Below are 10,258 nucleotides of genomic sequence, written 5' to 3' on the forward strand. Positions count from 1 at the left end.
AAACATCTGCGTTCCTCTGTGTGAACTCCCTGGTCTCTCGTTTTTGGCTTTCGGATAGCGTGTCTGCAATACCCACTTCTGGTGGAGCTACCTGGGGGTCCTTTACCTTAGAAGGTGGTGCCCCTCGAGGCCCATCCTCAAGGGCAGCTCCTGCCACCAGACTATCCCTGTCCTGCGAGGCCTTAAGCAAGTTTACGTGGTATATTTGTTCGGGCTTTCTCTTGTCTGGTTGGTGTATCTTATAATTTACTTCACCTATTCGTTCCAGCACTTCGTATGGTCCCTGCCATTTCGCAAGAAATTTATTTTCTATGGTAGGTACCAATACCAACACCCTATCTCTGGGTTGAAAGACTCGTGTTTTATGCGCTCGGTTGTATACCGTGCTTTGGGCATGTTGTGCGCGCTCTAAACACTCTTTAACTATTGGCATAACTGCTGCAATTCGGTCCTGCATAAGTGTTATGTGTTCAATTACACTGCGATAAGGAGTCACCTCTTGTTCCCAAGTCTCCTTGGCAATATCTAACAGGCCTCTAGGACACCGCCCATAAACCAACTCAAAAGGTGAAAAGCCTGTGGAGGATTGGGGTACCTCACGTATAGCGAACAGGAAGTATGGTAGTAGGGCATCCCAATCACTCCCGTCCTTATCCACCACCCTTTTCAACATTCCCTTTAGGGTTTTGTTAAAGCGCTCCACCAAACCGTCAGTCTGAGGGTGATATACTGAGGTACGCAAATGGGAGATTAGTAGTTTACATAAGTCCTTAAGTATACGAGACATAAAGGGGGTCCCTTGATCCGTAAGTATCTCTTTCGGAATGCCGGTGCGGGAAAACATATTAACCAGCTCCTTTGAAATTGATTTCGCATTGGCATTCCGCAAGGGCACTGCTTCGGGATAACGCGTGGCATAATCTAATACTACCAAAATGTACTGATGACTCCTGGCAGATTTAACTAACGGACCGACTATATCCATTGCTATCCTCTCGAAGGGCACCTCTATTATTGGTAAGGGCACTAAGGGGCTTCTAAAATGTGACATAGGTGCGGTCAATTGACACGTAGGAGAGGACCGACAGTACTGGGTCACGTCTCCCACTAGACCCGGCCAAAAGAAACGTTGCAGAATACGGTGTTTTGTTTTTTCTACCGCCAGGTGTCCTCCCAAGGGATGTTTATGTGCCAACTCCAAAACTGCCTGGCAAAAGGACTTAGGCACCACTAGTTCTTCTACCACCACTCCTCGCACCTTGTCTATGTGATACAGCATATCCTGCTGCACCGCCGTGTATGGGAACTCGTTTTGAGCCTCTGGGTACAATGGTCTTTCCTCGGAGACCTTTACATTTTCCCACGCCCTTGCTAGAGTAGGATCCTGGTGCTGAGCGGTCCCGAACTTACCACAGGCCACCTCAAGATCAGGCATTTCTAAAACATCCTCTAGCTCGTCTGCCTCGCCTGCATACACAGCCAGAGGAGAGTCCACAGATTCTGGTACTTCCTCTGAGATGGATTCTCCGTTGTCTTGCTGCAATGGTTCAGGGGCTAGCTCCGGAGTACTGTCTTCAACTAGAGGGTTCATGCCACTTTTGAAGTTCCACAAGTCCCAAAATAAGGGAAAGTCTCTCCCCAGGATTACACTGCGTACCATAGAGTTTATGACTGCCGCCTGATGTCTTTTGGTCCCTACTGGCGTGGCAAGAGTAACCCAGGCAGTGGGGCAGTTCTTAGTATCCCCATGGATGCAACTAATGCCCACGGTTAAGTTCGTTAGGGCGCTAGAGTCCACCAAACTGGCATGTACCAAAGTTACTTGACTGCCGCAATCCAAGACGGCATTCACACTATAACAGTCAACCTCGACGTGGCACACGTGTTGTTCATTTCCCGTGAGGTCTCCGCCACACAGACTGACTGCACATATAACGAAAGATGCCTCATAGCGTTACAGTCCATTGGCTCTGTAGTCATTGGGCAGTTAGCTGCTACATGGCCAAGCCCGCGACATCGCCAACATTGTATAGGCCCTTGCCTCCTCGATGGAGATCCCAGACGAGGTCTGCTGGCTTGCTGTGAGCCCGTACCACCTCCATAGTCCTTTGTAGGTCTGCTACCCTTCATTGTGACGTTCTCTTCTTTTGAAGATGAAGTAGGTTTCGCAGGACACTCCAGCGATTTCTTAGGGAGCCAGTGGGGTGCTAACGTCCCTTGGAGTAGGCTTTCAGAAGCATTGTAGCGTTCGACCATGTTCACCAACTGGTCAGCGGTAGTTGGGTCACCCTGTCCAACCCACCTCTGGATCTTAGAGGGTAAGGACCGCAGGTACTTGTCTAGAACAACACGTTCCACCATCTGTGCGGACGTCAAAGCCTCTGGTTGCAGCCATTTTTTTACTAGATGGATGAGATCATGCATTTGTGAGCGGGCTGGCTGATGCTCCACCAAAGTCCATAAATGCACCCTCTGTGCCCATACATACGTGTTTACTCCCAGCCTTGCCAGGATTTCGCCTTTGAGTTTGATATAGTCCATAGCATCCGCTCCACTCAGATCGTAATAGGCCTTTTGTGGATCTCTGCTCAGAAATGGAGCAACTACCTCAGCCCATCTGTCCAGCGGTAAGTGCTCATGTTCTGCAATACGTTCGAACACGGTGAGGTATGCTTCCACATCATCGTCTGCGGTCATTTTAAGCAAAGTCTTCTGTACGGCTTTCTGCGCACTAGCAACCCTTTGTTCACGGTCTCCCTCATCTCGGGGTTGCCGAACCAAGGCCTGTTTTATTGCCTCCAACTGCTCTTGCTGCATCTGGTGTTGCTGCTCCAGAGCCTTCTGGAAGCAAGTATTAGTCTGCTGTTGTTGCACATTTGCTTGCAATAACTGCTTCACTAGTTCCTCCATATTACTGGACTCTTGGCTCTTCAAAAGCGCAGAAGCTTTCAGCCAGGACATACACAGCATTTTCTCTGCAGTCACAGTCCAGCAGCCACAGTTGCCTGCATTCTCCACCATTTGTGGGAATAGATAGCTCAGCTGGGATCTTTGCTTTCGCACAAGTGTGTGGCTATGGAGTCACTACAGCAGACTAGCAAGTTCCACATGGATATGGACACGGCATATTTATTGTGCACACTTGTTATTCAATGTTACACATGCCAAACATGAAATAAAACATCTAAGGCCGTCTGGCCACTAACTAACAATAGCAGGCTAACTACAAAATAAACCTATATAACAGCAAAGAAGTCCATGTAATCTTACTGTGTCAGCTCCCAGCTCAGCAGATAAGAGAGAGACTGAGAGATCCCAGCTCCTCCTGATTATATCAGCTGGACCAGTCAGGAAACCAAAACCTGGATTGAATAAGTGGAGGGGAACTACCAGTCCTTTCCATGCTGATCAGTAAGGAAACCAGGACTGGATTGCAGTGAAATAAACTGGCTTCATCATCAGTACAGGGAGACATATGAAATGAAACGGGGAGAAATATACCTGTTTTCTAGTACCTCTCCCCTTGGCACCTCACAATATATATTGTGGCAGGGCTAAGGGTCGTGTAATTGATGGGAGATATGTGTCTCATAAATGGCTTATCTCCATAATGTAAGGCATAAGTAAAGCATACCAGATATTGTTATTGTTTTGGTTTGAAGGACCTGTGGTGAGGTCACAGTCATGTGACCAGTCAGCTGCTGGGAATGTGGGTGTGGCTACAGCCTTATAATGTGACCTGCTCCTGAAACAGGGAGCTGTATGTGGGGAGGACTACACCTCCCAGCATGTGCTGAGACTCGCGGTCGGAGTCTGCAACCACGGACATTTATGTTTTGTTTGCCTAAGCTAGAGGCTATTTTTGGTGATACGCTGTTTTATGGTTTATGACAGAAATAAACCTCAGGAACTTTGGAAGAACCTGTCTCCTGATTGTCTCCCGCTGCACCTGAGTGAGTCACATCCCTACAATATAAATATATATATATATATATATATATATACACACACACACACACACACACACACACATGTCATTGAGACACATATATATTTATATGTTTATATTTCACAGAGTTCTTCATAGCAGAATAGCCGCTAATTCAATTGCCGGCTTCTGTCAAATCATTCCCCAACCCGACATGAAATGACACATGGTTTACATACAGTAAAAAAATTTCATTTCATGTTTTTTTTATATGTCCCTGACTAATAATTAGATGAGGGTTTGTGAGCAAAATTTTGGAGGTGTAGGTGTTAATTTAAGGGGTTAATTCATTGTAAAAAAAATGCGTGTGCTCACGCTGTAATTTGTCAACCAGAGAGGTAAAGCAGGTGAGTGAGGGCAGATTTTAATAGCCATGAGGGGGACCATTGTTTTTGGCCTCCCCCTGGCTACAAAAATCTGCCCCCAGACACCCCAGAAATGGCACATCTATATCTTTTTCCCACAGTCATTAGTTCATTCACAGATCAGCCGGGGACTCCCCGCAGCCTCAGTGACGTCTGCGGGAGTCCCCGGCTGATCTGTGTATGAACTAATGACCGTGGGAAAAAAGTAAGAAACTTTCCCATGGTAATTAGTTCATCTACAGGCAGCCATTGAGGCTGCGCAGAGCTGAATCAACTCATTTTGTAGTAGAGTACAGTGAGGCTGGTCGCATTAGCACCGGTCCTCATTGTAAACTATCTAACCCCTTTTGATGGATTGCAGCGTGGGACATGACTGAACAGCGGAGAGGTAAGGATATTGGTGATTTTTTATGTTATTTTTGTTGCAGGTCATGGTTTTATTTTGGATTACCAGACTAATAAAAAATTGTCAAACACTTGTTGCATTTATTTCATTAAAAGACTTTTTAATTAATGTCTGTGTGTGGTTTTTAACCCTTTCTTAGTATAGGGTTAATAATGGATCAGTGTCTTATTGACACCTCTCCATTATTAATCGGCTTAATGTCACCTTACCATCGAATGGTGACATTAACCCTTTGTTATATTAACCCATTTGCCACCGCTACAGGGCAATGGGAATAGAGAGGATAAGTGCCAGAATTGACACATCTTATAGATGCGCCATTTCTGGGGTGTCTGGGGGCAGATTTTTGTAGCCGAGGGGGGCAAAAACAATGGTCCCTCTCATGGCTATTAAAATCTGCCCTCACTCACCTGCTTTACCTCTCTGGTTGACAAATTACAGCGGGAGCACACACATTTTTTTAGAACGAATTAACCGCTTAAATTAACACCTACACCTCCCAAAGTTTGCACACAAACCCTCATCTAATTATTAGTCAGGGCCATATAAAAAAAACATGAAATGAAGTGGTTTACTGTATGTAAACCATGTGTCATTTCATGTCGGGTAGGGGAATGATTTGACAGAAGCCGGCAATTGAATTAGCGGCTATTCTGCTATGAAGAACTCTGTGAAATATAAATATATAAATATATATGTGTCTCAATGACATGTGTGTGTATATATATATATATATATATATATATATATATATATATATATATATATGTATTCTATGTGTATATATCTATTCTTTCGTTTGGATTTGAAAACCTGTCATTGGGCTCCATTATATGTCCGTTTTGCAAGCCTGCGAGAAAAAAACGGTTTACGGATGCCATACGGATTACATTCGGATGCTTACATGAGAAATATATGCGGCCACACCCTGACAACGGATGACATACGGAGCACTATTTAGGGACCATTTATGCGTATTACGGACGTAAAATGTGGTCCGTATTTTTCTACCTTGTGTCTGACTCCAGCCTAAGGCTGTCCATTCCTGCTTAGCCATACGGCGAGATTTAAGAAGGGAAGGAGAGCTGTTTGCCTCCTGCAGCGCAAATTTTCCTAAAATAGTTTGGAGACTCCATATACAGAGCCCCTAAGTACTAGAATAGCAGAATCCTCCCTCAAGTAACCTCATTTTGAAAATTAAACCCCTTTGGGAATTTATCTACAGATGTAGTGACGATTTTGAAACCATTAGTGTTTTCCTGAAAAAAGTAGCTGTGGATGTTGCAGCGCAAAAATTGCAAACTGCCATTATGGTGCCCAGTACATTGTAGCGCCTAGTACATTGTAGTGCCGAGTATGTACTTCTGGACACATGCAACCATATATTAAGTGGGCTCACATCGCTACAGAAATGCCAAACATGTGGACGCTAAATATGGTTTAGTCACACTGGGGCTCAGAAGGGAAGAGGGCAATGGAATTTGGGAGCACAAAATTCTTGAATTTCATTTGGATGGTGAGGAGCCATTTTACTTTTCCAGAGCCTTGTGCTACCATTAACGTGGTTAGATGACGGACCTCAGTAGGGACTTGCTTATTTTGTGAAATGATTTGAAGCTTTTATTGGGAACATGTTGCATAACGTTTGGGATCACATGTATCCTGCGATCTATGCTTTGGTGTTTCCATCTAAATCTCCAAGTGATGTAACTTAGATGAAACCTCGGAGGGAACCATTCATTATAATTTGACAGCAGAGTTACTCTAAACTCAGTTTGGCCTCTGTTCAGCATTGTCCTTCTTTCCAGAAGTGCCCAAAACGCTCTTATGCATACCTAAAAAGATGAAGACCACTGGATAAAAGGCAAAATGGCATCCACAGTGTCTCCATCTACCTCTTTATAGGGAGTCTTCCCCCGGAGGTTCCGTCTGAATCATGTATTTCAGAGACTTACAGTGGGGAAAAAAAGTATTTAGTCAGTATTTAGTTTAGTATTTAGTATTTAGTCAGCAATAGTGCAAGTTCCACCACTTAAAAAGATGAGAGGCGTCTGTAATTTACATCATAGGTAGACCTCAACTATGGGAGACAAACTGAGAAAAAAAAATCCAGAAAATCACATTGTCTGTTTTTTTTTTCATTTTATTTGCATATTATGGTGGAAAATAAGTATTTGGTCAGAAACAAAATTTCATCTCAATACTTTACTATCCTTTGTTGGCAATGACAGAGGTCAAACGTTTTCTGTAAGTCTTCACAAGGTTGCCACACATTGTTGTTGGTATGTTGGCCCATTCCTCCATGCAGATCTCCTCTAGAGCAGTGATGTTTTTGGCTTTTCGCTTGGCAACACGGACTTTCAACTCCCTCCAAAGGTTTTCTATAGGGTTGAGATCTGGAGACTGGCTAGGCCACTCCAGGACCTTGAAATGCTTCTTACGAAGCCACTCCTTCGCTGCCCTGGCGGTGTGCTTTGGATCATTGTCATGTTGAAAGACCCAGCCACGTTTCATCTTCAATGCCCTTGCTGATGGAAGGAGGTTTGCACTCAAAATCTCACGATTAGTGTTGAGCATTCCGATACCGCAAGTATCGGGTATCGGCCGATACTTGCTGTATCGGAATTCCGATACCGACTTCCGATATTTTTTCAATATCGGAATTCGGCATCGGAATCGGAAGTTCAGTTGATTGACGGCCTGACGTCATCATGATGCGCGGTGTGTGCGCATCATGATGCGCCGTCATTTCGGGCCTTCCGGGGGTCTCTGCCGGCCTGCCGGGGGGCTGTGCCGGCCTGCCGGGGGGCTGTGTGGACTGCCCGGGGTATGTACCGGCCTGCCGGGGGGCTGTGCCGGCCTGCCGGTGGTCTGTGCACCCTGTGGGGGTCTGTACCGGCCTGCCGGGGGGCTGTGCCGGCCTGCCGGGGGGCTGTGCTGATGTCCGGGGGTCTGTGCAAGCATCGTCCGATGGGACTACAAGTCCCATCGGGCGATGCCTGCTACCATGACAGTGATTGACACATTAGCCAATGATGGGACAGTAGTAGTCCCATCATCCGGCTAATGTGTTAAATGTTAAAAAAAAAAAAAAATACTACATACATACTACATGCATGCTACATACATACTACATGCATGCTACATACATGCTACATACATACTGCATGCTACATACATACTACATACATACTACATACATGCTACATACATACTACATATATACTACATACATGCTACATACATACTGCATGCTACATACATACTACATACATACTACATGCATGCTACATACATACTACATATATACTACATACATGCTACATACATACTGCATGCTACATACATACTACATACATACTACATGCATGCTACATACATACTACATATATACTACATACATACTACATACATGCTACATACATACTGCATGCTACATACATACTACATATATACTACATACATACTACATACATGCTACATACATACTGCATGCTACATACATACTACATACATACTACATACATGCTACATACATACTGCATGCTACATACATACTACATATATACTACATACATACTACATACATACTGCATGCTACATACATACTACATGCATGCTACATACATACTACATGCATGCTACATACATACTACATGCATGCTACATACATACCACATGCTACATACATACCACATATATACTACATACATACAATACATTCATACAATACATACATAGACATACAGTACATATAACATAGAGTAACATACTTACCAATACTTGTCACATTGTTCCCCGAAGCCATTGTCTATTCCGGGATAAATATTAACATAACAAACCACAAAAATACTCACCCACGATCCGAAGCAGTCCACGAGTGTGTCCCACGACGATCTTGGGTAGAGAACTGCAGCATCAGATGATGCTGCCGTTCTCTACGGGCTGCAGGAATCCAATGACGGAAGGTAGGTATCCTTCCGCACTGTATTCCTCCGCCACTTAAAAAAAAAAAAGTCCCTAGTCTCACTTTATGCCATTGCTGTGTGGGAAATTCCCACACAGCAATGGCATAAAGTGAGACTAGGGACTTTTTTTTTTTTAAGTGGCGGAGGAATACAGTGCGGAAGGATACCTACCTTCCGTCATTGGATTCCTGCAGCCCGTAGAGAACGGCAGCATCATCTGATGCTGCAGTTCTCTACCCAAGATCGTCGTGGGACACACTCGTGGACTGCTTCGGATCGTGGGTGAGTATTTTTGTGGTTTGTTATAATATTTATCCCGGAATAGACAATGGCTTCGGGGAACAATGTGACAAGTATTGGTAAGTATGTTACTCTATGTTATATGTACTGTATGTCTATGTATGTATTGTATGAATGTATTGTATGTATGTAGTATATATGTGGTATGCATGTAGTATGTATGTAGCATGCATGTAGTATGTATGTAGTATGTATGTAGTATGTATGTAGTATGTATGTAGTATATATGTAGTATGTAGTATGAATGTAGTATATATGTAGTATGTATGTAGCATGTAGTATGTAGCATGCATGTAGTATATATGTAGTATGTATGTAGCATGTAGTATGTAGCATGCATGTAGTATATATGTAGTATGTATGTAGCATGTAGTATGTATGTAGCATGCATGTAGTATATATGTAGTATGTATGTAGCATGTAGTATGTATGTAGCATGCATGTAGTATATATGTAGTATGTAGCATGTAGTATGTATGTAGCATGCATGTAGTATGTAGCATGTAGCATGCATGTAGTATATATGTAGTATGTATGTAGTATGTATGTAGCATGCATGTAGTATATATGTAGTATGTAGCATGTAGTATGTATGTAGCATGCATGTAGTATGTAGCATGTAGTATGTATGTAGCATGCATGTAGTATATATGTGTTATGTATGTAGCATGTAGCATGCATGTAGCATGCATGTAGTATGTATGTAGTATATATGTGGTATGTATGTAGCATGCAGTATGTATGTAGCATGCATGTAGTATATATGTAGTATGTATGTTGCATGTAGTATTTATGTAGTATGAATGTAGCATGTATGTAGTATGTAGTATGAATGTAGCATGTATGTAGTATGCATGTTGTATGTATGTAGCATGTAATTTTTTTTTTTTTTTTACATTTAACACATTAGCCGGATGATGGGACTACTACTGTCCCATCATTGGCTAATGTGTCAATCACTGTCATGGTAGCAGGCATCGCCCGATGGGACTTGTAGTCCCATCGGACGATGCCTGCACAGACCCCCGGAGCCTGCACAGACCACCGGCAGGCCGGCACAGCCCCCCGGCAGGCCGGCACAGCCCCCCGGCAGGCCGGCACAGCCCCCCGGAGCCTGCACAGCCCCCCGGCAGGCCGGCACAGCCCCCCGGCAGGCCGGCACAGACCACCGGAGCCTGCACAGACCCCCTGGCAGGCCGGCACAGCCCCCCGAAAGGCCCGTACAGACCCC

The sequence above is a fragment of the Dendrobates tinctorius genome, unplaced genomic scaffold, assembly GCF_039654945.1.
Source record: "Dendrobates tinctorius isolate UK_male_01 unplaced genomic scaffold, ASM3965494v1 ptg000011l, whole genome shotgun sequence".
NCBI classification, from domain to species: Eukaryota; Metazoa; Chordata; class Amphibia; order Anura; family Dendrobatidae; genus Dendrobates; species Dendrobates tinctorius.